The 27,280-nt window shown below is 59.2% G+C and overlaps 1 protein-coding gene across 5 annotated transcripts in view; it reads right to left on the reverse strand.

Annotated features, from left to right (window-relative positions):
- GSE1 (Gse1 coiled-coil protein) overlaps window positions 1-27,280 on the reverse strand; it is a 473,992-nt gene that overhangs the window by 52,852 nt on the left and 393,860 nt on the right. The window lies entirely within an intron of this gene.

Here is a 27,280-nt window from a genome sequence, read left to right on the forward strand (position 1 = left end):
AAACAAAATTAAAAACCTCTGGGGGCGGTTCCAACCCTTTCCCACCTGGATTACAGGCTGCGGGGGGAGGGGAGTAACTTACTAATGAAACTACTCGCACCTGGACCGGAGTCTCCTCCCAGCCCTGGTCCAGGCCCGGACACCCAGGCCCCACCTCCCAATCTCTCTCACCAGGACGAGGTGCTCGAGTTTATGTCCCTTCATCCCTGGGGAGGCCCTCGTGGTGGTGGTGGTGGTTTGGGGCGGGGGTTCAAGTTCTTCCACCTGTTTGAGAAGGACCACGATGGCCAAACATGAAATTTTGTGGGCTAGTTTTTAGTGTTGGCAGATCCCTCCCCTGTAGACATCTGGTTCCACTGCGTTGCGAGAGGGGTAGCCTGATCCCCGTTTCACAGATGAGGAAGTCGAGGCCAGAGTTGCTCAAGGTCACGTGCACGCTGGTGCAATGGGAGCTGTGCTGGGAGCTGCTCACACCTGCAGTCTCCCTTTCCAAGAACAGCCCGCGGAGGCTGCGGGGAGCTGCAGGGATCCCCAGCGACCGCCGGGGGGCAGCAGCGAGCCGGCCTGCGCGCCCTGGCCAGAAAATGCTGGCGGCCACCAGGAGGGCTGGCAGAGCGGAGATGGATGACACTCACTGTCAGCGCGCCTGGCCTGAGGAAATTAGTAATCCGGGAGCACGGCCTCTGAGTTTAAGGGTGGGAATTGCTCTCCTGCAGCCTGCGCGCGCCCCGCTAACGAGGTTTGTAGCTGGACTCAATTTCCCGCCACTCCGGGCTCAGGCTGGCCGCCCTCCATTTCCCTCCGGGGCCGTTCCTTCCCCTCCTGGTGGCAGCTCCCACCCCGCAGCCATTCCCAGCCCTCCCTGGGCAAAACGCTCCTTCTCTGCACCTCCTCTCCCTCATTCCCATATGCCTGGAAACCGGGCAGAAAAAGAAGGTTCAGGGTAAAAGCAGTTGTTTTACCCAAGGCCAGGGTCAGTCCTAAGGTGGGACATATGGGGACGCTTTCCAGAGTGGGGACACCTGCCCTGATGACCCTGCTCACCAGGTTCCTGCTTCCTCTTCGCCAGGGGCAACGGGATGCTTGGTGGGTGCCTGCCCGCGCCCCCAGACTCGGGTCAGTCTGAACCGTGCTTCCTGGAGCAGGAAGCAGAAATCAGAAAGCCCTCAGTTAAGGAAAAGCCCCAGGAGCCCCGTAAACATACCCCCTGAGGCAACTGACAAGGGATCTGCCGGAAAGAAAGGCATGCCTCTAACCAACATGGTGGGCATTTAGTCACTCAACAAACACACCAGCCTTCCAGATACAGAACTGTAAATGCCAGGCCCCGGGGTGGAGGGTGGGGGGTAGGTGCTGACAGGAGAAGCACTTCAAGGCAGCAAGGAACTGGAAAGACAGGAGAGCGGGTTGGCGACTCACCCATCACCACTACCACCACCTGGGCACCTACTAGTCAGGTGAGATTCCCTGGAACGGAGGCACCACCGAGTCCCAGCACGGATCCAGCCCCTGGCCTATGAGGGGCCCTGGATACCAGGGAAGGGAATCCTGCGTCCTGCTCGTTATCACCTTGCGTCCTTTGGGGTCAGCAGGACTCAGGCTGTGCCATCCACCCGAACCAGGTGTTCCAGCACATAAGGGCTGCACGTCACCGTCATTTTCCCATCACCCCAGCCACCCCATTCAGCACCTGACTGGCAAACAAGCGTCAGGGACCTGGACGTCAGTGTGGGTGTGAAGGGAGGTTCATTTCTGCCATTTACCAAACACCTAACACGTGCCAGGGCTGCTCAGCTCCTGTCATTTAATCCCCTCGGGCCCTGCGAGGCAGCCTCCTGACCTCCATCACGAAGCCCGGTGAGGAGACCAGAGAAGGTTAATTGACTTGCCTAGGGCACACACATTGGATCCAAGCCTGATCCAGACCCTGGCTGTCCTATACCAGCAGCATTTCTCTGTAGCTACCTGCTGTAGATATATCAGGGCCGGGCAGGGGCAGCGGGGCGGGGGGAGGGGGGGTCGCAGCATCTCTAGCTGGCCGTCCTGGTGTCCGAAAATCAGCCTCCCTTCCAGGAGGGTTGGGGGACCCACCACCCAGAGCCCCGAGATTTGCTCAGTCCCTCTGCATGTGTGCTCCACTCACCCGGAGGCTACCAGCACAGAGGGTACCCCCAAGCGCCTCAAGGGCTGAGGGACAGGGGGCCTGCCCAGCCGCCCCCTCCAGCCCCAGCCCCTCCTGCCCTGCCCTGCCGCCAACCCTCCATCGCTTACACTCCGAAGTCCCCTTTCTCTCTCCAGCCAGCTATCACTGGCCCAGAAATCCTCTCCATTCTTCGAAGCCCGGCTTAAATCTTATCTCTTCCAAGGAGGTTTTTCCCATCCCCGCCTCTGGAATTCTTCTCTCCAGGCACTGCGTCCCACTCTTAGATGCTGATCGCACAGGGGAGCGGTCGTGGATAATGGGGGCGTGGGGGAGAGCGTGTGAAATACAGATTCCCAGGCCACCCTACGGAGCTATGGTCTGGGGTCAGGGACAGGAAAGAGCACGCCTAGCAAGAGCTGGGGGCAGGACTGGGGGTGTCTGGGCCTCCCCAGTGATTGCTGGAGCCCCAGACTCCCCTCCCCACACCCCCCCAAGAGACAGTGGGTACCCAGAGGGGAAAGGACTCTCGTCTGGTAGCGGTGACACAGCCCCAGCCTCTGCACGTTCACATCTCACGCAGACCCGCAGGAAGGATAAAGGGAAGGAAAACCACGGCCGCTCTCTCCCCTTCCCCCTCTGCCCTCCCGGGGAGGAGCCGGGCTCTCCAGGGACACGGGGGCACATCCAGGCCTGGCCTGGGAAGCCTCCGCCGACTCGCCATCTCAGCCGGCTGTCCAGTAGCCAAGGTCACCCCCAGGGAACACGGGCCCAGACGACCCCGGTGGACGAGGTGGCAGGAGTTGGCCTCTTAACCCAGGGCTGCCCCGACACTTCCTGCCCTTTCAGTGCCGGCCTCCAGGCTGCACCCCCCTCACAGCTGCACTCCTTCACAATCAGTTAACAGCTGTTTTGCATAGATTTTCAATTCTAATTGCCCGGCTTTGTGAGCCGCCGAGCCCCGGTGAATGGGGAAGCCGCAGCGCGGCTAGAAAGCAGGCGGGGAGGGGCGACACTCCAGAGCGACTCAAAGGAAGCCAGTGTGCGCGCCAGGCCGGCTGCTTTATTTTTATTTTTTAATAGAAGAATACCCACTAACTGTCCCCGCTCCAGCTCCTGCCTCTTCTCCTGGAGCCCAGAATCTGAAGGGTGCCCCCCACCCAACCTCGGGAGGGATGCCCACTCCCCTCCCCCCGCCCCTCCCCCTTCTGACCCACCCCCGACACAGTACCCCGGGGGGCAGCTTCCAGCTCCAGAGGCGCTGCAGGAGCCAGCGCTCCCCTCCCCCTCCGCCCCTCTAGCCCCCCAGGCTCTCCAGTGCCCAGATTTGGGAAGCTAATTGGACAATAAAGTCGAGCAGCGAGGAAACGCGCTCTCTGGAGACAGCTGGCATCTATAAAAGAGAAATATTTGCATTTAAAACCTTTAAACTTTATAGCGCAGGCCAGGCCAAGGCAGGGGGAGGGTGGATGGAGGGGGGTGCCGGACTCTCGGGCGGGCGGCGGCTCCGGGGGGAGACCTCACGGGCTGCTGGGGGTCCACGGAGGCCCTGGGGCTGGTAGTTCTGAACTTCTCTGCCACCGGCGACTCCCCGCCCCCTCCCAACGCCCCTGCTACTTCCTGCAAGATACCAGCCGTGCACGCAGGCCTGGGTGTCCTTGCCACGGGTCAAGCACAGACCCTCCTAGCCCCCTGCCCACCCGGGAGCCCAGGCACTCCGTGGGAGTCCCGAGGCCTTTCCAGGCCAAGCACTCGGGGCTGGGGTCCACACCCTCCTGGTGGGCCTGCCTTGGCCCCTGCCCGTCGCCCAGCCACCTTGACAGAGCTTCCGGCTACTCTCCCCGAGCCGTCGCGTCGCGGGAAGTGGCCCCCAGGCTGCAGCTTCCAGCAAGAAGCCAGTCTGCCGCTTCCCCACGCCGTGCACACCCTAAACGTGCTGCAGGGGGAGCGCGCTTGACCCCGTCTGTACTCAGAGCCCCCTGGGGCAGTGCCACCCCATTGCCCGATGGAGAAATGGGGGCTGGCAGGGCCCCTCCCCCTCCAGGCTGCTGTCTGGGGTTGAGGGGGGCCGGGTTTTCATTTCTTCGCCTGCCTAGTTCCCACTTTTCATATTTGAGAGAAACCTGGCCGCCGTTTCCTACTGTCAACATTTGTGATGTAAAGCCGGGAGAGAACATGTGCCTGAGTGGTCTTATTTTAGCAGGCTTTCATGAGATCTCAGCTCCGCGGCCCGTCTACCTGGCAGGCCTGCAAATGAGGGGGCGCGCAGTGTAGACTCCCAGGCTCTGCTTTCCAGGGCAGGAGCAAACTTCCAGGGTGGAGGGAGGCGGCAGAGTATGTGGCCGAAATCAACGGCACGTGAGTAATTTTCAACAACGTCAATTAAGCAAACACCACACCAGAAGCATCCCCTCTGCCCTGGAGCGTCGTGTCCTCACCACTTCTGCTGTCATCAGGAAAACACTTCCAGTCCCAGCAGTGCCCGCTCAGCTCCTGGGCCTCGTCCTGGCTTGGCGTTCAAGGCCCCGAGCAGCTATGAAACTGTCCTGCGGCTTCACCACACTCTACCTCCAGCCACGGAATCCCCACACCCTCGGCAGATCTTTTCACCATCTCTTCCTAAACACGACTTCCTGATCATCTTGGTGTGAACCTCATTCCAGGTTCATCCAAAATACAAATGTCAAAACATGGCTTCTGGGAATTCCCCGGCGGTCTCGTGGTTAGGGCTCCGCGCTGCCACTGCAGGGGTGCAGATTCGGAGAACTAAGATCCCAGAAGCAGCATAGCTGGGCCAGAGACAAAGCGAAACAAAACACGGCTTCTGAGAGCGCCCACTGGCGTGTGGGAGGGAGGGGAGAGGGGAGGGGAGAGGGTCAAAGGACAGACACCGGCCTGAGCCTGAGTGACGGCCACCCGGCCGGGCAAAGAGCCACCTTGCTCACTGTGCACCGCTTTTGCCAGCTGTTGACGTGCAAGCAGCATGACCCCTTCCCCAGCTTTCAGGTGAGGATTAAACAAGATAATGAGCTAGAAAGAGCCTTGCATCGTGCCTGGAACACAGCTGGAGCTCCACAGAACGACTTACGTTTGGCGTGTGGAGGAAGTGGATGAGGAGACAGCAAACAAAGTTTTACAAGGAAGCAGACGGGCGGGCAGGGAGGCCACATCGGCACTGGGGGGCATCAGGGCCTGCGACGGAGTCTGGGACCAGGCAGCGCTGGGCTGGCCTGCTCTCTCGAAAGGCCTGGCCTTTGGGCACAACCCTGTGCCGGCTTCAGGGTCAGTTCCACTGGCTGGTCACCTGCAGGGTCTGTGTAGCCAGATGGATGGGAGGAGAGCCAGAGAGAAGTGTGGGACCCAGTGGGCCACCAAAGGTTCTCGGCTGTGTCATTTTTTTTTTTTTTTTTTTTTTTTTTGCGGTACGCGGGCCTCTCACCGTTGTGGCCTCTCCCGCCGCGGAGCACAGGCTCCGGACGCGCAGGCTCAGCGGCCATGGCTCACGGGCCCAGCCGCTCCGCGGCGTGTGGGATCTTCCCGGACCGGGGCACGAACCCGCGTCCCCTGCATCGGCAGGCGGACTCTCAACCACTGCGCCACCAGGGAAGCCGTGTCATTTTTTTAAATGCTGACAATACCCAGTCCTGACTTCCTTTTCAGAGATGAGTCCTAAAAATTATCCAGCCACCCCAAGTGTCCTCCCACAGATGACTGATACACAAGTGTGTGGTCTGTGCCTACAGCGGATGATTCAGCCGTAAAAAGGAGTGAAGTCCTGACATCGACTCTATGTGGGTGAACAGGGGGACCTGAAAACATACACACGAAACCTTGGACATGAACATGAACATTCAAAATGGCCAGAAAGTGGAAACAACCTAAATGTCCAGCGACTGACAAGGGATTTTTAAAACCTGCGGTCTATCCACACAACGGAATACTATTCAACCATGAAAAGGAAGCAGGCACTGATCGTGTGACAGCGAGGATGAGCCTGGCAAACAGTAGGCTGAGTGTAGGGAGCCAGACACAGATAACCACTCACTCAGTGTATGAGTCCATCCAGAGGCAAGTCCAGAACAGGCCAGACCACAGGGACAGAGAGCACGTGCGTGGTTGCCAGGGGCGGGGGGAGTGACTGCTGACAGATATAGCGCTTCCTTTGGGGGTAAAAAAAAAAACCGTCTCGCGACAAGGTAGAGGTAGTGGTTGCACAGCTTCGCGAATGGATTAAATACCACTGAATCTGTTCACTTTAAAACGGTTCATCTTACATTGTGTAAATCTTATCTCAATTCAAAAAAAAAAAAAAAAAGATCCAATGTGAAGGCCCCCCGCCCGCCCCCTGCTTGAGGTTGGGAGAGGCAGGGCCTGCAGTTTCTGGAGAAGCCGCCACGCAGATGCCCCTGAGACGAGCATCCCCTGGAAACTCCCTTTCACGCTGTTCTGTTCGCGACTCTCAGGCAATAGGAGGGAAACCCGTCAGGTTCAAGCGTTTCTGTTCCCGGGGCGTTTGTCCACGCTCGGCGCCGACCCTCACACACACACGAGACACACTAGGCACTGTCTCTCTACAGGCGGGAGGGACCTCTGCGCCCTCGAGGTGGGGGGTTCGCAGTGTCCTTCCCCCATCTGTGTTTTTTGTCCCCATCGACAGTTCTGCGGCCTCGGGGAGGGCTGAGCAGCTGGAGGTGAGGACGCCGAAAGGCACACACCTGTCCCCGGCTCCCGCCACCTGGCCACTGGGCTGGAAAGCGGCCAGTGGTGGCCTGCAGCAGGCCTGGGGGACAGGAAGGGAGCTGGGGCGGGGGGGTGGCAGCTCCCCACCAGGGAAGCTAAGCCCGCCAGAGATCACTGGTGACAGTCGAGTCCCCGATCCTGGACCCCTGACCGGAAGCCAGAGTGGGCCCTCAGTGGCGGGGAGGCCACAGCGCCTGGGAGCCCCGCACATCCGCGCTGGCAGCAGGACACTTCCTCCTTCCGAGCCTGGACACCCAGCGGATGCAGAAATCAGGGTGGTTCCCTCAACAGCTTCTCAGGAACGACCCTTCTTTGTAAAAATTAACCACCTGGGGCCTCCCTGGTGGCGCAGTGGTTGAGAGTCCGCCTGCCGATGCAGGGGATGCGGGTTCGTGCCCCGGTCTGGGAAGATCCCGCATGCCGCGGAGCGGCTGGGCCCGTGAGCCATGGCCGCTGGGCCTGCGCATCTGGAGCCTGTGCTCCGCAACGGGAGAGGCCACAGCAGTGAGAGGCCCGCGTACCGCAAAAAAAAAAAAAAAGAAAAAGAAAAAATTAACCACCTGTCCTCCACCAGGTGAGGGGCTTTCCTTTCTTCCTGGTCTGTCAGCTCAGAGAATAGGGCGCCTGGACTCCCAGCCAGGTGGCCACACAGGCCACAGGCCCAGGGGAGCCCTGGGGCAGCAAGTCACCACGAGGTCTGGGCTGATCTGGGTGGGACAGGGCTCAGGGTGAGGCTACAGGACCCTGCCCAGCAGCAGGAGAAGGATATGTTCTAGAACCCAGGCTGCCGAGCCTGCGGGTCGCCACTGACACCCACACCAACTTGAAGGGATCCTCAGAAATTTATTTCAGGGGCTTCCCTGGTGGCACAGTGGTTAAGAATCCTCCTGCCAATGCAGGGGACACGGGTTTGAGCCCTGGTCCGGGAAGATCCCACATGCCACGGAGCAACTAAGCCCGTGCGCCACAACTACTGAGCCTATGCTCTAGAGCCCGCAAGCCACAACTACTGAAGCCCACACGCCGCAACTAATGAAGCCCGTGCGCCTAGAGCCCGTGCTCCACAACGAGAGAAGCCACCACAATGAGAAGCCCGCCCACCGCGATGAAGAGTAGCCCCTGCTCGCCGCAACTAGAGAAAACCCGTGCACAGCAAACAAGACCCCATGTAGCAAAAAAAAAAAAAAAAAAGAAGGAAACTTATTTCAGGTCTCCATTCCCCAATTTTCCTTGCACGTTTAAAAGGTTTCAAAGTTCTTTACATTCGAATCGCCCTGGAAAACCGACATCTGTACAGGCCTGAGGATTCGCACACGTGTGTGCAGGGCGCTTCCCCCACCCCACGTGCCCCGCTCCACCTGGCAGCAGCTGGGGCTCTGGGAGCTGACGTTTGTTGAGTGCCTACTACGTGCTAGGCCTGCCTCTCGGGGCAGGAGACTAAGGCTGGGGTTTGAACCCAGCCCTCATTTAGAACCACACTCAGTCCTCCCTTCCCCTGCACTCCCCCACTCAGCATCCTTTCAGGGTGGCCCTGCTCCTGACAAATTTCTGGATTCATTATCTACTGCCTGTCATTAAAGTCCCAAACCATCACTTGGACAATCAAATCCCAGATGCGTCTATCACCTGCCAACTGGGCAAGTTTGGTGTGGGCAGATGACCCGTCCTCATGCGACCTCGGCACCTCCCGGCCAGGCCGGGGACCCCAGGGACGAGAGGTCGAGGCTGGGCCCCGTCTCCACTGGCTCACGGAGGCTGCAAGGACCCGCCTGCTCAACTCTCGTTGCATTTATGTTTTTATAATTTGGCCTCACGAATGGAAATAATCAGGGAGAAAGGATTTCATTCAAAGTGTCGTTTTCACCGCTGGAAGTCCCGGTGGTCATGGCCGCTGCCCAAGATCCTCTGGGTGTCTGCAGGGGGGCCCCAGGTGGAAGGTCGGGTGAGGGCGCTGCTGCCTGGGGCGCCCCTCTCACCTTCTACCTGTTTGCTCCAAGAAGGGCCTTTGCTTTCTTCCCCTCCTGTGGCTCTGCAGCCTCGCCTGCGAAGCCCCCATCCCTGAAGCACCTCCTCCCAGCTGCATGTCCCCACCTGCCATAAAGGCTGCTCTTCCGGCCCAGCCCCTGCTGCCTGAACCCCCGACTCTCTGCAACCCAGACCCTGGCCCAGTCCCACCGCGATGCTGCCCGCAAAGGCGCCCAGAGCCTCCACGTCCACTGTCTCCTCACTGTGCCCTCCTGACAGGTCCCCGGGGCCTCTCCTGGGCTGCCCTCCCCCCAGCCCTCTGCCCTCACCTCCTTGGGCTCCTCCAGATGTCAAGACCTCAGGGTCCCGTTTCCCGGGTCATGCCTTGCGAATCCAGGTACCAGCCAGCCCACGTCTCCACCCTCCCACGCACAGGCCTTTCTAGAAGCGGCTACACGCACAAGGCCCCCGCCACACTTTCCCATCGCTGCTGTGCCCCGGCCCAACCCTCTCTCGACAGCGTAATTTAGATTAAGAGCCCCTCTCCTTTCCTTACCTTCAAGGCCGGCTCTACCTGCTACTGGGGGCACCCTCCCTGGCCCCTCCTAAAGCTCCTCTGTTTGCTGCTGACCTCTTCCCTCAGTCCCCAGCTTAAATTCCACCTCCTCCAGGTAGTCCTCCGGGATGCGGCTCTAACCTCCTCTAGCGGAAAGGGACCTTCTCCCTCCCACGGGGGTAAATTTCAAATTCTTTACTTTCTGCCCTGGGCTTACCAAGGCTGAGTCAATGGTGGAGAGGAAACAGCTGTCCTTATTTCTGGACTTTCACAAGCCCTTAAACAGATGTTTGCTGAATCCATCTAAATGAGTTTAAGGAGCCCCTCTGAGGACTCGAGCCCTCGTTAGCAACAAACGCTGTGCGCATCCCTCTTCCCCCAAAATAAACTCAGCCCAAAACAGGAACCTCCCGGAATATCCGGCCTCTGGTTCTAGAATGCTGAGCGCCTTTCCAGGGCAGACGAGGGTGGGTTTTCCCCATCGGCCCTTGTCGGATCCTCCATCGGGCGATGCCACGCCAATCCCTCCCCCTGAGAGTAGTTAAAGGTATTCTGCAAAGAGGCACCAGGGAAGCAAAAGCTGGGTTTTTCTGTCACTGTTGTCTTCGTCGAAGGCTCCCACATGACCTCAGAGGAAGCACAGGGAGGAACGCCACTGGCACCTTCCCAGCTACACACCCAGCCATCCCCACTCAACACCAACCTCTCACTCAGAGCGCACCACAGCCTCCTCTCCCAGGAAGGACAGGGACCCTGGAGAGAGCTCTCAGCCTGGCCTTCACCGTCAACTCGGGATGACAGCTCCCAGCCCCTCCTCTTGGCCCACATATAGGACTCCCGGTGGCTCCCCCCCCCCCGCCCCCCAGCACCCAGCTCCCCGTGCAGACCTGCCTGGCTAGCAATTTGAGCCCAGGGTTAGCACAGCCGAGCTCAGGACTTCTATTCCTGGCTCAGCCGGCAAATTGCTTCGTGACCTTGGAAAAGTCCCCACGCCGCCTGACCCCATCTGCGAGCGCCGTTAATAACGCGAGGTGGGACGTTAGAGCAGGCCCCGCTGGAAGCCACATCGTTTCGAGGTGACCCCAGTGTCTCTCCAGCCGGCTGTTCAGAGCCCTCGGGGGAAATGCTTACACAACCCCTGGAGGCCCTCTGAGCGCAGGGAGCCAGGGCACACGATCAAGGCCTCAGACACTCCCGAGGGGGGGGCCTTGCCCGCTCGGGTCGGGCCTGTCACAGCGGGGAGGGCGGCCACCCTCGCTTACAGAGAGGAGCGCCTGAGAGCCCTGCCCATGGGCGGGGGCGACAAGCTCACCTGTCTCGCAGGTGCCAAGCCTGTGAGCCTCACAGGCGGTGCTGAGCCGGCTGGGATCTTAGGAGGAACAGGAGGGGGGAGGGGAGGGGCCTGAGCTAAGTGGTCCTCCCGGCGCCTCCAGCTGCCCACTCCTGGCAACTCTTCAGACGCAGAGCCCACCAGAGAGGTGAAATGCAAGAGCGCGTGGTCACAGCTGGCCAGATCGGGCCCTGGGCAGGAAGCCGGTTCTCCAGACTCACCTCGCTGCTCTTTCTATTAACCCACAATCTCCAAACTTCACTTTCCACAAGATCAGCAGGGGTCACGCCCTCACCTCCATCACCCACAGACCAAGTTGGGGTGGAGCCCAGGAATCTACGTTTTCAACAGGTAGCCCCGCCCTCCTCCCCTGAGGGAGGTGCCCTGGGGCTCCCTCTTTGAGAACCACCACCTTACCCCAGCCTCTGTCATCTGACTTGTGGAGCGATCTTCTTTTAAAAAGTAATTTGGGGCTTCCCTGGTGGCGCGGTGGTTGAGAGTCCGCCTGCCGATGCAGGGGACGCGGGTTCGTGCCCCGGTCCGGGAAGATCCCACATGCCGCGGAGCGGCTGGGCCCGTGAGCCATGGCCGCTGAGCCTGCGCGTCCGGAGCCTGTGCTCCGCAATGGGAGAGGCCCAGGTACAGAAAAAAAAAAAAAAAGTAATTTTAATTTATCTCTTCCCCGGCTCTCTCCCCCAAAAGGATCCGAAGAAGCATTACCAACCTCTGATACGGAGACATGTTTATTATTTTTACGGTTTCTGCAGGAAGCTCCCCGGAACTCGAAGGGGAATTATATTCAGAGAGAATTGGGTCCCCAGCGTAAGTCAACATTATTCATTTAACAACTTCTATCGGCGCATGGAGGTGTGAGCGGGGCCCTACCCAGAGACGTCTCCAGTGGTTACGGGAAGGTTTAATTCACGACATCCAAGAAAAATAATTAGGGGCAGCAGGAGGAAGGAGGTTGTGTGGAGGGGCCCGCAGACACTGCTGTTGCTGACGCCACCCGCTGCCGGTTACCCCAAGCATCCCCGTGGCTTCGATCAGGGGCTGCAGGGCCCGCTCTGGGCGGGTCTCATGGGGCACCTCACATGCAGACGAGGAAGGCTGGTACCGCCGAGCCCGTCTGGACAGAACTCTGGGGAGGAGGGACCTCCATGCTCATTCGGACCAGGCAAGCCACCCATCCCCAGCGCTCAGCTACTGGGGGAGCACCCCGCATGGGGGGCCGCCCAGGAGCCCCTTCCCTCCCCTGGCCTGAGCCAGGATTCTCCACGAAGGCCGAGGGAGCGGGGTCCAGGTGAGGGGGATTAGGTGTCCCTGCTCAGCTATTAGCAGTGCTGGGACTTTCTTAAGCACGTTGTAAATTATACTGGAGAGTCCTGAAAGATCAAAGTTGGTTTTTAACCTGCGTTGTCTGTTGGAGGTAGGACACAGAAAACCAGACCCTGCTGGGGGCAGGGGTGCTCCTGTGAAAGCCGCGGCCTGCTGGCGCGGGTGACCCAGGCTCACAGCACGCTCTCCACCTGCCCACGGTGACCCGGCTCTAGGGGTGGCCCAAGCCAGCAGCTTGCTGGTCGGGGCAACGATTTACGGTGGAGAGGGGACAAGAGGCAGGGCAGGGGCTGTCGGGAGTGACCGGCCCAGACCTGGCGCTGACAAATCCCAGTGCAGCCCACAGGGACCCAGGAAGCAGGGATCTGCTACAAAGAACCTTCTGGATCATTGTGTCCAGCCTCCCCTCTTGAGAGTTGAGATAGTGAAGAAACAGGAGGTGGGACACATGTCTGGGAGGAGGAGAGAGCGAGAGAAAGAAAAACATCTTCCCTCACACACCGCTTCGCCCTGAAACTGTATAGCACTGGCTCCATGGAACCACAGCCGTTTTTATGTTTTATGTTATTAACAAGCCTAGGGAATACTACGTATCTATTTTGGCCCACGTCTCACCTTCCTCTGTACCATTTCAAGACAGAAGGAAACTCCCTCTTCCGAAGGTCCGCAAGTCTGATCTCTACAGCCCAGAGAGGTTAAGTGATCAAATCCAAGTCACACAGCACCACAGACAAGGTGAAATTCAAATCTGATTCTCAGCTCAGTCCTCCCTCCCCTATCAGGAGAACCCAGGAAAATCTAACTCGGGACCAGTAACGGCTGAGGACGGCCCATCTTTTAGTTATTTAAGACCGCCTGAGGGACCTCCCTGGTGGCGCGGTGGTTAAGAATCAGCCTGCCAATGCAGGGGACACGGGTTCGAGCCCTGGTCCGGGCAGATCCCACATGCTACGGGGCAACTAAGCCCGTGCGCCACAACTACTGAGCCTGCGCTCTAGAGCCCACGAGCCACAATTACTGAAGCCCATGCGGTCTAGGGCCCACGTGCTGCAACTACAGAAGCCTGCGCGCCCTAGAGCCCGTGCTCCGCAGCAAGAGAAGCCACCGCAATGAGAAGCCCACGCACCGCAAGGAAGAGTAGCCCCCGCTCGCCGCTCTAGAGAAAAGCCTGTGTGCAGCAACGAAGACCCAACGCAGCCAAGAATTAAAAAAAAAAAAAGACTGCCTGAGTAAACACTTAGAACAGCACCGTCCAATAGAACTTTCCACGATGGCTGACGTGTTCTGTATCGGAGCTGTCCCACGCAGTTGTCCCCAGCCACGTGTGGCCACTGCATACTTGAAACGTGCCCAGTGCAACCAAGGTACTGAATCTTTAATTTCATTTAACTTTTAATTAACTTAAAATTAAAAAATTAAATTTAAATAGCCTCATGTGGCCAGTGGCTACCATACTGGAAAACACAGCTGTAGAGTATAAGAAACGACCCTATTTTCCCAGCCAAAGGTTGAGATATTCGGTCTGAGAGGTACACGTGGGCTCATGGACAAAACAAGGCAGAGTATCTGATTAGGAGAGAATCCAGAGCTTATAGCTACAGCGAGTTCAGACCCCCAGCTGCCCCAGCTGGGGTCCCCTGGAAAGCTGTAGTCTAGAAACATTTCAGGAGTCTGAGAACACGCCTCCCTGGGGAATTGTTCTGAGGCCTCATTTCTCAAGTTAGTGACAGGGGTCTGCAGCTAAGGTTCAGGCAGGGGGACCATCATGACGGCGTCAGAAGAGCAACGGCATTCTTCCTGGGAGGGGGGACATGGCAGTGGGTAAGGAGAAAGAGTCCCGCCTTTAGACCAAGGGCAGACATTATAAATGGATGGGTGAGTGTATTGGTGGATGCATGATGGATGGACGGATGGAAGGAAGGAACGGAGAGTGGGAGAAGATGGAGAATGGATCATGGATGGGTGGACATGATAGATGGAAAAACACAGGACATGTCTGCTTTCCAAAATCCCAGCCACACGGACCATGTCCAGAATTTTCCCAACATACCTCAATGGGTTTTCGGGAAGATACAAGTATTTTCTGGTCAATAAGACCATGAGGCCAGTGAGCCAGCGATCTGCGCCCTGGGGTCCTCCGTCGGGAGGGCACGTCCTCTCTCCCCCGCTAGGTCTCGCTCTAGAAGGGGCCCGGAGCTCTCAGGGTGCCTTTTGTCAGGGTGAAAAGGAGAAGTTGAGCCGCACAGAGAAAGGAGGCTTCCTGGGTTTCTGCAGATGCAAACTCCGGAAGACTAGACACACGAGGCCAATGGGCCAGCCTTTAAGGCCTGGGCAAAGCCTCCGGGGAGAGTGCCGTGTGGGGCGGGGCTGCAGGGGCCTGTCTGTCCCGAGCAGAAACACGGGTGCCCTGGAGTCAGGGATGTCCGGGTCTGGGTGGCTCCTGCCTTTCCTCTCCTTTCTTTATCACCTGGGCTTCCTTTCCCAAGCCCCGTCTCCCCTGGGTCCTTCCCACCACACTGGGTGCCACTTCCATGACAGCCATCCCTTAATCGGCGGTCTTAATCGGCACCGCACCCCAGCGACCACACGTCCTAGGCATCTGTTTACTGCAGGCGTCGCCTGACAGGCTTCATCCCCATCATGTCCTCTGATGCCCCCACAGGCCACAGGTAGGGACAATTATGATCCCCGTCCCACAGATGAAGAAACAGGCTCCAGGAGGTCATGGACCTTCCTCAAGTCGCAAAGGGAGGTCTGACTCACAGGGTCCAATGCTCAAACTTACGCTCACCAAGCAGGAAGAAGCGTGGGCGTTTGCTGAGTGACTGCACGAGCGAGTGAGAGAAGTGAGGACAATGTGAAGCAGTTCCGGGTGGGCCAGGGGACTGAGGCTGGGTGGAAGAAAAGCGAGAAGGTAGGCCAGCCCTGAAGAAGGCCCCCGGCCACACCCAGCCGGCCCAGGATCCCCAGTTCCCCCAGAGACTCCTGGGCTCACAGATGGGGCCCGGAACACGGGAAAGCAGATGGAGAAGCCGACCGCGGTGGGCAAGGATATCCGCAGGTTCTAACCTCTGCCCACCTGCCCCCATCGGCATGGGGCCCAGGCCCTCCACAGCGGGCCTCCTGCCCTGGCTGTCAGGGCCACTCGACAAATCGCAGGCAGGCCAGGCCTGGGGCAGCCCCTGCTGGTCCCTTCCTCCCCTGGGCTCCTCTCCTCCTTGCCTTTTCTGCAAAGAAGTCAAATTTGCCACTCGGCTGCGTTAACCAAGCTGGTAATGGATGGCAACCGTGTGGTGCGCCCGCTTGGAGAGGGAGACGCAGGCCAGGCGCGGACCCCAGCAACCAGGCAGGTTTCCAGGCTCTGCTTCCGAGCCCCTCCATTCAAGCCCCCTCCCGCCCGCCCCCCGCCCCCCATAAGAGAGGAGCAGCATGCTCCGTCATCAGAACCGCATTGTTCTGGCCAGAAGAAAAAACGGGTCCAGCAGATGGCAGGTGTAACAAAAGCAGCTTGCTGTGGCCAAACCAATTATTTATCTAATTATGATTTACCACTTAACCACATGATCTTTCTGCAGAGTTGTGGGCAATTAAAACCAGAGTGACTATGTGGATTATGCAAATGGGCCGGGGCCCAGCGAATAAAATTGGAGATTAGACATTCACACAGGCAGAAGCTGGCACAGGGCAGCCCCCAGGGGGAGCGGAGGGGCCTGAGGAGAGGGGAGGCTAAGGGGCCGGGCTGGGGGGGTCACGAAGGATGGGAAGCAGGAAGGAGAGAGAATGGAGGGGAAGGGGATAAGGGAGGGTGGGGGAGGGGATCCGGCTGTGGGAATCGCACCTCCCCGCCAGGCCTCCAGGCTGCCCGAGTGATGACATCAGGCCCCTGGGAGAGGGAAAGTCAGGGCAGCTGTCGAGACGGGAGCTGCAGAGAACATGGGCCAGGGAAGGGGGGCTCACCCCCCGGGGCGACTTGGAGGCCAGGCTGGACAGGGCGCGGCGAGGCTCCAAGACCAAGGCCAGGCGAAGCCAAGGCCAGGTGAGTGGTGGCTGGGGAGTCTCCGAGGAGGGGAGGGGAGGGGACTTGGACCCTCGGATGCGGGCGACTTTCCAAGGTTCTCCGAGGACCGGACCCAGACTCAGCGCATTGCTGTGAATTATTTTGTTTGCTCTTCGTCACCACCTTGGAGGCACGGCACCAGGCGGGCCCGTTTTACAGATTAGGAAACTGAGGCTTAATGAGGTTCTTTGACCAGGTGGTGGCCTGCAGGGCCGGCCCAGGCAGCCTCCGGACCTGCGCTGAGCCCCCAGCCTGCCAGGGCAGGTTCCTTGCTGGAGGGGGCGGGGCAGGCTGTGCATGTGCGCGGCTCTCAGCCGGTGAGGACAGGTCTGTTCAGGTAGTGACCAGACCAGGACGCGGGACACCCAGGATCAGTCCCAGCTCCGTGACTGACCAAGCAGCTGTGTGGTCCCAGCCAGGTCACCTGTCTTTGGGCTCGGTGTCCAAACAAAGGAACTGGAGATGACTCCTCCTCCTTCCTCTGCCACTCTAAAGGTGTGGGGGACACGCGCCAACATCCAAAAGTGCTCCAGATTGCCCCTGAGACGGCGGAGCAGAGGAAGGAGCGACCCGGAGAGATGGCCAGGAATCATCACTGGTTTCCTCTGTTACTAATAAAAGCAGAAACTTCCAGAGCACTGGTCCCAGATCCTGCTCCAAACACTTTGGGTGTCTTACCCCATCGGCCTCATAACAACCCTGAGAGCTGGTGCTACCATTATTCCCATCAGCTGAGGCACAGAGAGGGTGAGTAACTCGCCTAAGGTCACACAGCTGGCACACGGCAGAGCTGGGATTGTCATTCACTGATTCATTCAACAGATATTTGAGCAGCCCCTGAAATGCCAAGTTTGGGGCTGGAAGTTAAATATAAAAACCAACATAAGAGAAGGTCCCTGTTCTCAAGAACCTGTGTTCTGGTGCAGTGACATTTTTGCATCTTCTGTGATTAAACGGAGGAGGGGTGCTATGGCCAGAAAAGCTCCTCCCCTCCTCCCCCTGCAGTATGGTGGGAGGGGCAAACCCTCCTCCCACAGACACACGTGAAGGTCACTGAGACGTAGGAAGGGCGTCAGAAAAGGAAAACCACACAGAAAATCAGTTCCTACCCGGGTGTTCTTTCCACTAGATCCGCACTTTTTGGAGGGTGGTCGCTGGCCAAGGTGCCACTTAAACTGCAATACAAATGAATTCAAATCAAATCAAACAAGAGCTTCAGTTCCTCAGTCTCACTAATCCTCGACAGCCACACGTGGCCAGCAGCTACCGATTTGGGCATCGCAGATCTAGAACATTCCATCATCCTGAAATATTGCCCCGACAGTTCTCTCCAGGGAACGGTATGGGTAGGCAGGATTTTTACCTGCTTTGCTCACGGATGAACCCCCAGCCCGTAGAGCAGCGCCTGGCTCTTCACTTTTGGAAGGAAAGAACGAATGCGAGGCGTCCCCTAAGAAGGATGACAGTGCCAATGTGGAAAACGGAGAAGGAGAAGCCACAGTCCTGGTGAGCTCTGAATGCTGAGCCGACAGCCTGCCAGCAGCAGGTCCACGGGCCCCGGGCCCATCTCAGTGCCCGGTGTGGAGGCCCTTCCCACCGCAGCCTGCGCCCGGGTGAGCTTCCCCATGACCCCAGCCCAGCGAGGCCAGGAGAAGGAGGGATGGCTCTCTTCACAGAGAAGCCAGTTCCCTACTGAGACGCAGCCCCTGGGAGCTGGGGCGGAGTGGGGGACGCCCTAGGGACCCCCACCCTCTTGTCTCACCTCTGAACTGCTATCTTCGCCTCCTCCCTTTCTGAGTCAGGGCCCTGGGTTCCACTGTGTGTGTGGGGGGAGAGGGCGGGGAGGTTAGCAAGTTCGGAGAAAACTTTGGCTCGACAACCCAGCTCCCAGGAGGCCTCCGGGACCCCCGGACTAAGCCAGGGGCTGCCCAGTGAGGACCCTGCACTTTGGGGTCAGGTGCTCTCCTGAGGATCTGATGAAAGCAATGGACCTTCAGCTCGAAGATGGTCAGGATAACCCCAGCTGTGCCATAACGTCGGGGATCTGTGACCTGAATGTGTCTTTACGCACTGGGAAGAACAGGCAGAAGGTGACACCGAGCCTGTGTCCGGCCCCCCTGCAGCCCAGCAGGAGGAGCAGGGTGGCCAGGGCCCCTTCTCCAGCCAGGCCTCAGGTGGCCCCCGTGACACAAGCGGTGACCCTGGCCCCGACCCCAAATGGCAGGGTGAAGGGTCTGCCCCGCACGCCTGGCTGAGACCCCCCACTGTCCCCAGAAGGGCACCCGGCCACGTGCCACCCCTGGTCCAGTTCTGTGAGTCTGTCCCGTCCCCTAAGAATGCCGTCCTAAGTCCCCTCTACCGAGCTGCCCAGCGCATGCAGTATCCCTGGGGGACAGGAGTGTCCCCATTTCACTGGCTGTAAGACATAGGTTCCCAGAGGAAAGTGAGCTGCTGAGGCCCGCAGAGCCAGGCCTGAGCTCGAAGGGACGGCGGGCTCCCGTGTCCGCGCTCTGCGTCCTCCACACTCACGAACTCACACCCTCTCACACATGCGCCGTCGTGCACACACTCACACTCATACACACTCACATCTGATGCTTCATAAATGTTACGAATCAGTAAACAAACAGCAGGGACCCACCCCCTGCCAGAGACGCCAGGGAAACTCAAACACCAGGTTCCGGCCAAGGCTCTTCTAGAGTTTTTCTAGAAACGCCCAGGCCTCACACCCCCGCCCGCTGCTCAGACCCCGCCCACCAGGGCCCCGCCCCCATCAAGCGTCCAGGCCCCGCCCGCCTACTGCCTTGGGTCGAAGGCCCATAGCCCTCTCCGCTATCTCCCAATGTAGCCTCAGCAGAGGCTCGGCAGTTCGGTGGGGGCGGACGTGGGACCCAGCCACCCACCCCTGTCACTAAGAAACAGGGCCCTACGTGACCCAGACATCACCCCAGCAGGCCTGGACGGCTGGCCCGGGTCTCGCGCCCTCGGGGCACACTCCCAACCCGAGATGAGAAATCTGTAGCGAGGCGCTCTTTAGCCCTGGCCTGGAGGCGCGGGGCAGGCAGGGCGAGGGGAGGGGGCGGAGTTGAGAGGGGGAGGCGAGTAGGGCCTGCGGGTCAGGACCACCGGGCCCCAAGGGCGCGCCCGAGCTGGGGGCGACCGCAGGGGCGCGGGCGCTCGCCTCCCCTCCCCTCCCCTGGGCCCCGCCTGACAAAGGCCTGCTCTCCTCCGGGTAAGTGCTCCGTATTCATAACGGCAGCGGCGGCAGATTCCGCCGCCTGCCTCAGTTGATAGGAGATTTATGCAGCCTGCAAAGTCGGGAAACACAGAAGTATTTCTGATAATACTTCTTGTCCTACCAAAGGTCACGGGCAGGGCCCATCAATCCCGCGAAATAAAGAAGGTCCTGGTTTTGCTTGTTCTTCAGCGAAGGAGGAGAAGAGCCTTTTAATCGCCTCATTTGGAGAGCTGGCTGGGGTTGTATGTCATCCGAATTACAGATTCAGCATTAATTGACCAGATGTGGGGGGCTCTCTCAGGGCCCCGGAGGACCATAAAGCCATTCCCACACTGGTAATTAGCAGACAGCGAGGCCCAGGCTGGGCCACCGGCCCCCAAGGCACGCAGCGGGAGGAAGGGGGGAGCGCACCGGATGCCGGGGTCGGGGGGACACTGGTCATCCACCGACCGTGTGCAGTGTCCCCTTGAGTCCAGGGGCCCCAGGGGCTCATAGGCCCACCCTCCACGCAGCAGGACTGAAGCCCTGCAGCCCTGTAGGGCACACTACATCCTGAAAAGTGGGTGGAAGGGGGTCCTTTCTCCCCGACAACTGCCTGCCCCGAGTGCATCCGGCTGGTGCAAGGTTCTGCCCTCCCGCCAGGAACCCAGTGGGACGCAAGCGACCAGCTGCAGAGCAGGGGCCAAGGCTGCCTGTCCTACGAAACTGTAACTCTTTACTGGCCCAGACACGGGAAGGCCTGGGGGAGGGGGCCCAAGGGAGAGTCCAGGAAGGCATGGGGGTGGGGAGATGGGGATCACCAGCCCCGTTAGTACTGGCTCCCTGGGGACGAGTGGGAGACCTTCCTGGGGTCCTGAAGCTTCCCCCTCCCCCTCCCCGGGCCTCTGCTCAGCGATGGGGGCAAACCTACAATGGGCCTGACCCGAGAAGCCCTACTGCACCCAGGTGTGTCCCTGGGTGTCCCTGGGCTGAAGGTGGGAAGCACACCGGCTAATCCCCAGGACCCTGGCAGGTGTGTTCTCGTCCCCCCCCTCCCCCCCCCCGGAGCCCGGCCACCCGGAGCCCCACATGCGCACTGCTGGTCCATCAATTCTGCCGTAATGTGTTTTATGAACATGCAGATGGCATGGCTGGGCCAGGGGGAAGGTTTTACCTTGGGATAAGAAATTAACACTGGCAAAGAGCGAATTTGCTGCATGTATTTTCATTTTCCTAATACCAGTACCATCTGCTCGCAATTGGGGCTCCACACCGCTGTCTTCCCCCTTTATTTCTCCCGCTTGCTCTTTTTTAGTTATTTTTTTTCATTTCCCGAAGCCGGGCCCTCCAGATGCCCCCGGGGGCGGGGGGTTTCATCACCCCACCAGGGACACTGGCAGCCAGCAATCCCCGCCCGGGCCAAGGGCCATCCCTAGTTTTGTCTCCTCCAGGCTGCGAGCGATGGAGGTGCCCCCCAGTTCCATGCCTCGGAGGGGTGACGTGAGCCCAACAAGAAAGACAGACGTCAACCAACCCGCACACTGAACGGAGGCACTTCAATAACAGCCAGCTACATCAAGACCCCTGGCAGCTGTGGGCACCGACTTCTCCCTTGCCGCTTACTGGAATTACTGAAAATTAAAAAGTTAGCCACTGTGCATTCCACAAGGAGCTCCCACCGGGCAGGAGGAGTGATGTGGGGCTGGGGGGTCTCGCGGGCTGCAGGGGGGCCCGGGGCCACGGATGACTAGTGCATGAGACGGAGAGGGGGCAGAGGCTTGAAGGTCCTCTGCGACACGGGGAGAAAGCAGTCCCTTTGCACCCAGCTGTGTGGCCGGGGTTCTGTGTGAGAGCTGGTCCCAGAGGAGGGCAGAGGGGATGCTCCCCCGGATGCGAGGCCACGGAGCAGGAGAGTGAGCACGACGACGGAGCACCTTTTGGGAGCAGCTGTGACTCTTGGCCAAGCAGCCTGGCAGTGGGACAGCTGGGGCGGCCGGGCTTCCGGAAGGAGGGAGTCCATCCTGGGAGCCCCTGGATGAACACACGTCCCAGGGCCAGCTGCTGGAGAGCCCACAGTGGGGCAAGACCAGAGAAAGGAGTGGGAGGAGAGAGGCTGGGGGTGGGAGGCGGGAGCGAGGTCCTTCCCCCAGCGAGGCCAGGGCACGCGCATGTTTTAGAACCGGAAGACCCGCCACATGGGGCTTCAGTTACGGGCTGAACGGTGTCCCCCCGCCCCTAAGTCGATACATTGAGGCTCCAACCCCAGCACCTCAGAATACCACCTCGTTTGGGAACAGGGTCGTCGCAGATGTAATTCATTAGCTGAGATGAGGTCATGCTGGAGTAGGGTGGGCCCCTAATCCAATGAGTGGTGTCTCTATAAAAAGGGGAAAGTCGGATACAGACACATGTAGAGGGAAGACAGCTGTCTCCAAGCCAAGGAGGGAGGCCTGGAACAGACCCTTTTCCCACGGCGTCAGGAGGACCAGCCCTGCTGACAGCCACCCTGAGCACGGACTTCTGGCTCCCAGAGCTGAGAGAGGATGCATTTCTCTTGTTCCAGCCACACAGTTTGTGGTACTTTGCTGCGGCAGCCCTGGGACAGCTGAGCAGCCCTTCCTTGAACATGTGTCTTGAAACACGCGACCACCTTGGTAAGCGTCAGCCACCTCATGTGTACTGTCCTCCTTCATAGGTATCGGATGGAAAATTGATTACTGATGATAACGGCTATCTGACGTTCTAAGCACTTCCCATTTAATCCTTGCAAAGCCCTGCTCCCATCATGAGGTAGGTTCTTCTATTACCCCCATTTTATAAGCAAGGGAACTGAGGCACAGAGAGCTTCAGTAACTTGCCTAAGGTCACACAGCTAAGTAAGTAGCAGAGCCAGGAAGTGAACCCAGGCAGGCCAGCCCTGCGTCCGTGGTCCCCACCACGTCACACTCCTGAGCGAGAAGAGGTGTGGACCGGGGACCTGGCTCGGTGCCTGGCTTGGAAGCACTTAGGAAGGACCCCTGCTAGTGTCATCCCACCAGCTTTACAAATGAGGCAACTGCGGCCCAGAGGGAGGAGGTGACTTGCCCAAGGCCATTCGGGAAGCCAGCACCAGAACTGGGTGGACCAACATCTCCTGACGCCAGACAGCAATTACAGGGGAGGGTTCTAGACTCAGGCTGGGGCAGGGCAGGAAACTCTCCTCCCCCACCAACGGAGATACGGCTGGGGAGAAAAACGCCCCCAAACCAACAAGGGGCCGAAGCAAGAGTCTGCAGAAACTACCCGCCACACAGGAGAGGATCCTGCTGTCCCTGGCGTCCCAGCTGGTGTCTCCTGGCATGGCTACACCCCAGCTCCGGGCCCCATTCCTGGGTATCCTAAAAATGCCACTTTGGCTGCCATGCAGGAGGGCCACTAAAAAGGGGAGGGGGGAGAAGGGAAGCCCCAGGTGGATGGATGGGGCCCTTTCAGGAGCCAGAGCAGCAGGGCAGAGCGAGGAACATTCCAGACAGGCCTCTGGTCTCTGCTGCCCTTGGGGGCCAACGGGTAGAGGCGACTGGACCCCAGGATGCCGGCGGTGCACGGGCTTGGCAGGCCGAGCCACAGGGGCTGGCCGCCACCGGCCAAGCACGTCCTCAGTACCCTGCCCTCCCCGCTGCTGAGACAAGAGCGGTGGAGGCTGCTGGCTCTACCCTCTCCCCTTAAACCACTCAGTTCATCACACCGTTTATCCCGCACCTTTTCAAAAATGCCCTGGCAACATTTCTTTCCCATCCGCAAAAAGGAGGAGGGAGGATCCAGCCCCACACGGGGGATCTGGCCCTGGAACACCTCCCCTGGCCCATCCGGGGTGGGTCTGTCACTGGTGGCAGCACAGATTACATGGACCCCACTATGTATTTCCACGAGGGCTCTGGATTGGATGGGGCACAGCAGGCAGGGGGGAGGAGTGGATCGGGCGGGCGGCGGGGGTCTCAGCGCCTCCTCGTTGGCACTCGCTTCATTCAAACAGACCACACCCCCCACCCCCAACCCTGGCTCGGCCAGCGCCGCCCCCCCACTCACTTTTCCGGCCGGAGGGAAGCCAGAGCACGAGATTGGAGGATAAAATTTGATTTGAAAGAATTTTATCGCTCAGCCCAATGACGGCTTTAAATATTAAAAAGGCATAAAGCGGAGGGGGGACGGAAAAGCTGTACCAAGTATCAGCCTCAGACAGCTTTTGCCAAATACGATGCCATCTGAGAAAAAACGAGCATTCGGAGAGAAGAAGTCTGCAGGGGCGGGGGGACCATTGTGCCTCCCGCATCCTCCTGCTTCACAGACATTTTCAAAGCAGCATCCTGGGTCTCCCAAACCTTACCCAGAGACAGGTAATACCTTCATTACTGATGGATCAGTACCCGGAGAGTGTAAATTACTGAAACAAACACGGCGTAATTAGGGCATTAGAGGGAGCTGGAGGGAAGGCAGGGTCTGCCACGCTTGGCTGTGGCTTTCATCTTTGCAGGTGTTCATCTCGGTGGCAGCCAGCATCCCAGCCTGCTTACCATATGCATATCCCGGCTAGCCAGTTCTCAGCTGGGAGGTCCACTGGGAACTCCCTTCTGCCCCCAAAGAGGGGTCCCGAACCAGCCAGGCATTTTGGGGAACAAGCAGAGGGGAAGAGAGCAGGTCTCTAAGCATATAGGCACACGCGTGCACACACACACACACGTGCACACACGCACACAAAGACCGAAGGCCAGTCTGCGGGCTGTGCAGCTGGCGAGCCTGTGTCCCCGTCCCCGTGCGTGCCCTCAGGATTTCATGACAAGAATGAAACTGATCAGGCAGCCTCCAGTTCCATAATTAGGGCCAATTGAAGGAGACAAAGAAATCTATGGAGATCACAGTGGGAAGTGGTAGTGATGAACACTGGCTTTGAAATAGCATTTTGTACTCACTGGACCATCACTGTCTTTACATAAAAGCTGCCTGCCTCCTTTCTCCTGCCCCCTCCCCCGTGGCAGGGCGGCCGGGGAGGCTGGCTCCAGACGGCCCCCTCCACCAATTGCCTTTTCTGGGTCAGGCCTCTTTTCTGGTGGCACAACTCAGAGGAGGATGGGGAGAGGGTCCTTTTTCGGGGTGTGTGTGTGTGTTTTGGCGGTGGGAAAAGACAAAAGGCGGGCATGAAAAGCACGCCATCCCCCAGATGCATCTGAACCGGAGGGAGCTCAGGCAGGTGACTAACTTACTGGCTTTCTGGGACAGGACTCTCTCTGCGTGTGTGCACGCACGCGCGCGGGACTGGGTGTGGATGTGTGGAACTATGTGTACATGCAAGAGTGTGCACGTGTGACTGTGTGTGCATAAAAGTTGACCACATGCACGGTGGGAGATGTGTGAATGTGGGGTACACAGGCGCAGGTTGGGGGACCACAGGGGACCGAGAGCCTTGGAATCTGAGCCCCTTTCTTGCTCTCAATGTACTTCCTAAGAAGTTGGGACAACAAAACCAACCCAGGCCCAGAAGTGACAGCCTTCAGCTCCCGAGGACCCTGGAGGCAGGCAAAGAAAGGTGAGACTGGGGGGAACTGGGGCAGCTGGCAGAACTGCAGACTGCGGGGCACATGTGGCCAGGGCCGCCCACGCTGGGCCCCACCATCACACCTCGGGATTCTGGAAGGAGACCCCAGCTGAGAGCGGCCGCCCGTCTCCTCAGCTGCCTGCTGTCCTGCTATGGGGCACGTGGGGCAGGGGTGCTGGAAGGCTGGGCCAGCCTCGCCAACTGTCCTCCAGAATTCCAGCTAGAGACCCCACGACACCAGCCTCAGGAAGGTGGCCGCCGGGCAGCACTGGGAGGAATGAAGGGCCTCCGGGAAGCGTCCCCGGCTGGCATCCCCGCGACCGTGCCAACCTGCTCACGCACGCATGTGTGGTTTCCCTCCTCGTGCCCGCAGTAATCCTCTGACTTTACAGCAAATTATTAAAACTCACTTATATTTAATCTGCCGTCTGGAATTAATTGAATTTTTACGCTCAGCAAATGCCACAGTGTGTGCTGCCTCCCGATTGCTGGCTCGGAACAGCTAAATGACGAGGCAGCAGACCAACCGCAGACTCTGCAGACAAGCTCTGGGGCTAAAAAGGCGTTAAGAGGCGGGCGTGGGGCGGGTACGGGGGTGCCGCATGGGACAGCCCGTCCCCACCTGACGGCCTGAACCACGGAGAACAGGAGCTTCGTTTATCAACACAGGGGCGGGGGCCTGGGCTCAGTACCTGGGGGGCCCATGCTCCAGAGGACGCCCCAGACGTAGGAGCAAGCCAGGAATGACCCCTCCCCTCGCTGGGGGTGTCCCCCGGTTGATTTCAGGCCAGGGAAGCTCTGCCCTCTCCCAAGTGACCGGGCTGTGGCCGGCCCCCAAAGAGGCCCAAAGAACACCAGCTCCTTCCCTGAACTTGGCGTTCGCAGCAGCCCAGCACACGGGGGCTTCCGACCCCTCTGAACCCTGGCCAACTTGTGCAGCGGGGTTCCACCCCGAAGGCGCCGAAGACCCGAGGTCACATGGAATCCTGGCACGCTCCCTTCTTGCCGGGACACATCAATCCAAGGGGCGCTGACACCTCCGGGGGAGGAGGGGCAATGTTTGCAGAGCCCTGTCTGGGGTGCTAAGAGCATTCTCTTACATCTGCCAGGCTCAGAGTTCTACGTGAGATGACACCAGGGCTGGGGCAGAAGCGGCTGTGTGTGTCTGCTCCCGCCCCCTTCCCTCCTGATTTCCACGCCAACAGCCAACCGCCTGCAGCCGGAAGACCAAACGGAGGAGGGGGAGGAGGGGGAGGGGAGGGGAAGGAGGCGGCAGCGGCTAGCCACTGGTTTAGAGATTCTGAGCAGAGCCCACCCCCACCCACCCACCCCACACTGGCAGTGTCTGCTTTCTAAATATGACTGATTATCCAGTTGGGGTGGAGGGCTTTGAAAAATGCAGACCGCCCCCTCCTCGCCCGGGTCCAGCCCGGGTCCCCTGAACCAGATGTGCTGGGTGGTAGGGGCCTGGGGGCGGCGGCGGCGGGGGGGGGGCCGGGATGGGATGCTGTATTTTTTTTAACTCCATGAAATTCAGATGCAGCCCGCCGTGGCTGGGAACCTCAGCGGGAGAATTACAACACTGGAGGGACTGGATTCCACCCCCTTCTGTTTGTAGGAAGGGCTCCTGAATGAAGGCAGAGGTCAGCCTGATTCACCAAGTGTGGAAAGTTCCAGGCAGCTTCGAGGGAGGGGCCACCAAGACTCACTGCATTTTGTGCCGGGGATCAGAGACAGGAGGTAAAGCAAGGCTCAGTCCCCATGGGACAGCCAAGTTACCCGGCCATGCCTGTCCCTACCCCGCTCCGTACACACACACACACACACACACACACACACACACACACAAACACACACGCACACACACGTCTATGGGGTCAGGGAGCAGGGACCCCACTGGACCAGGTTCGCCTGTGTCCTGCCTATGACCCTTTCCACAACAGTGGCACAGAAACAGGAGAGGCTCATAGATCCCGCCCTCCCCAGCTCCCAATCCCAAAAGGCACGCCCCCAGGTTTATCCAGGCTTCAGAGCGCCTGTCCCATTCAGACTCAGCAGAGAGCTGGGCCTCCTGGGCCCGGCGCCCCCGCAACCTGGCATCGATGCCGTGACCTCAGCGTCTGCCTTCCTATCTCCCTGCCTAATTCCCAGCATGGGGGTGGGGGCTGGAGGGCAAGGAGGCTTCATCTTCCCCTCTCGGGGAGCCTTCCTCTGCCCCCCACTCCAGGTCCCTAATGCAGGAGGCAGGAGAGAGAGGCAGGAGGGGAGCCCCTCCCCAAACCAGGCCAGAGGTGTTTCACCAAATTCTTATTAAAACCATTCTCCGGGTCATGCCCAGGGCCCGGCCCTGCCTGGAGACAGTCAGCCA

Source organism: Stenella coeruleoalba (genome assembly GCF_951394435.1).
Source record: "Stenella coeruleoalba genome assembly, chromosome: 20".
In the NCBI taxonomy this organism is placed as follows: Eukaryota; Metazoa; Chordata; class Mammalia; order Artiodactyla; family Delphinidae; genus Stenella; species Stenella coeruleoalba.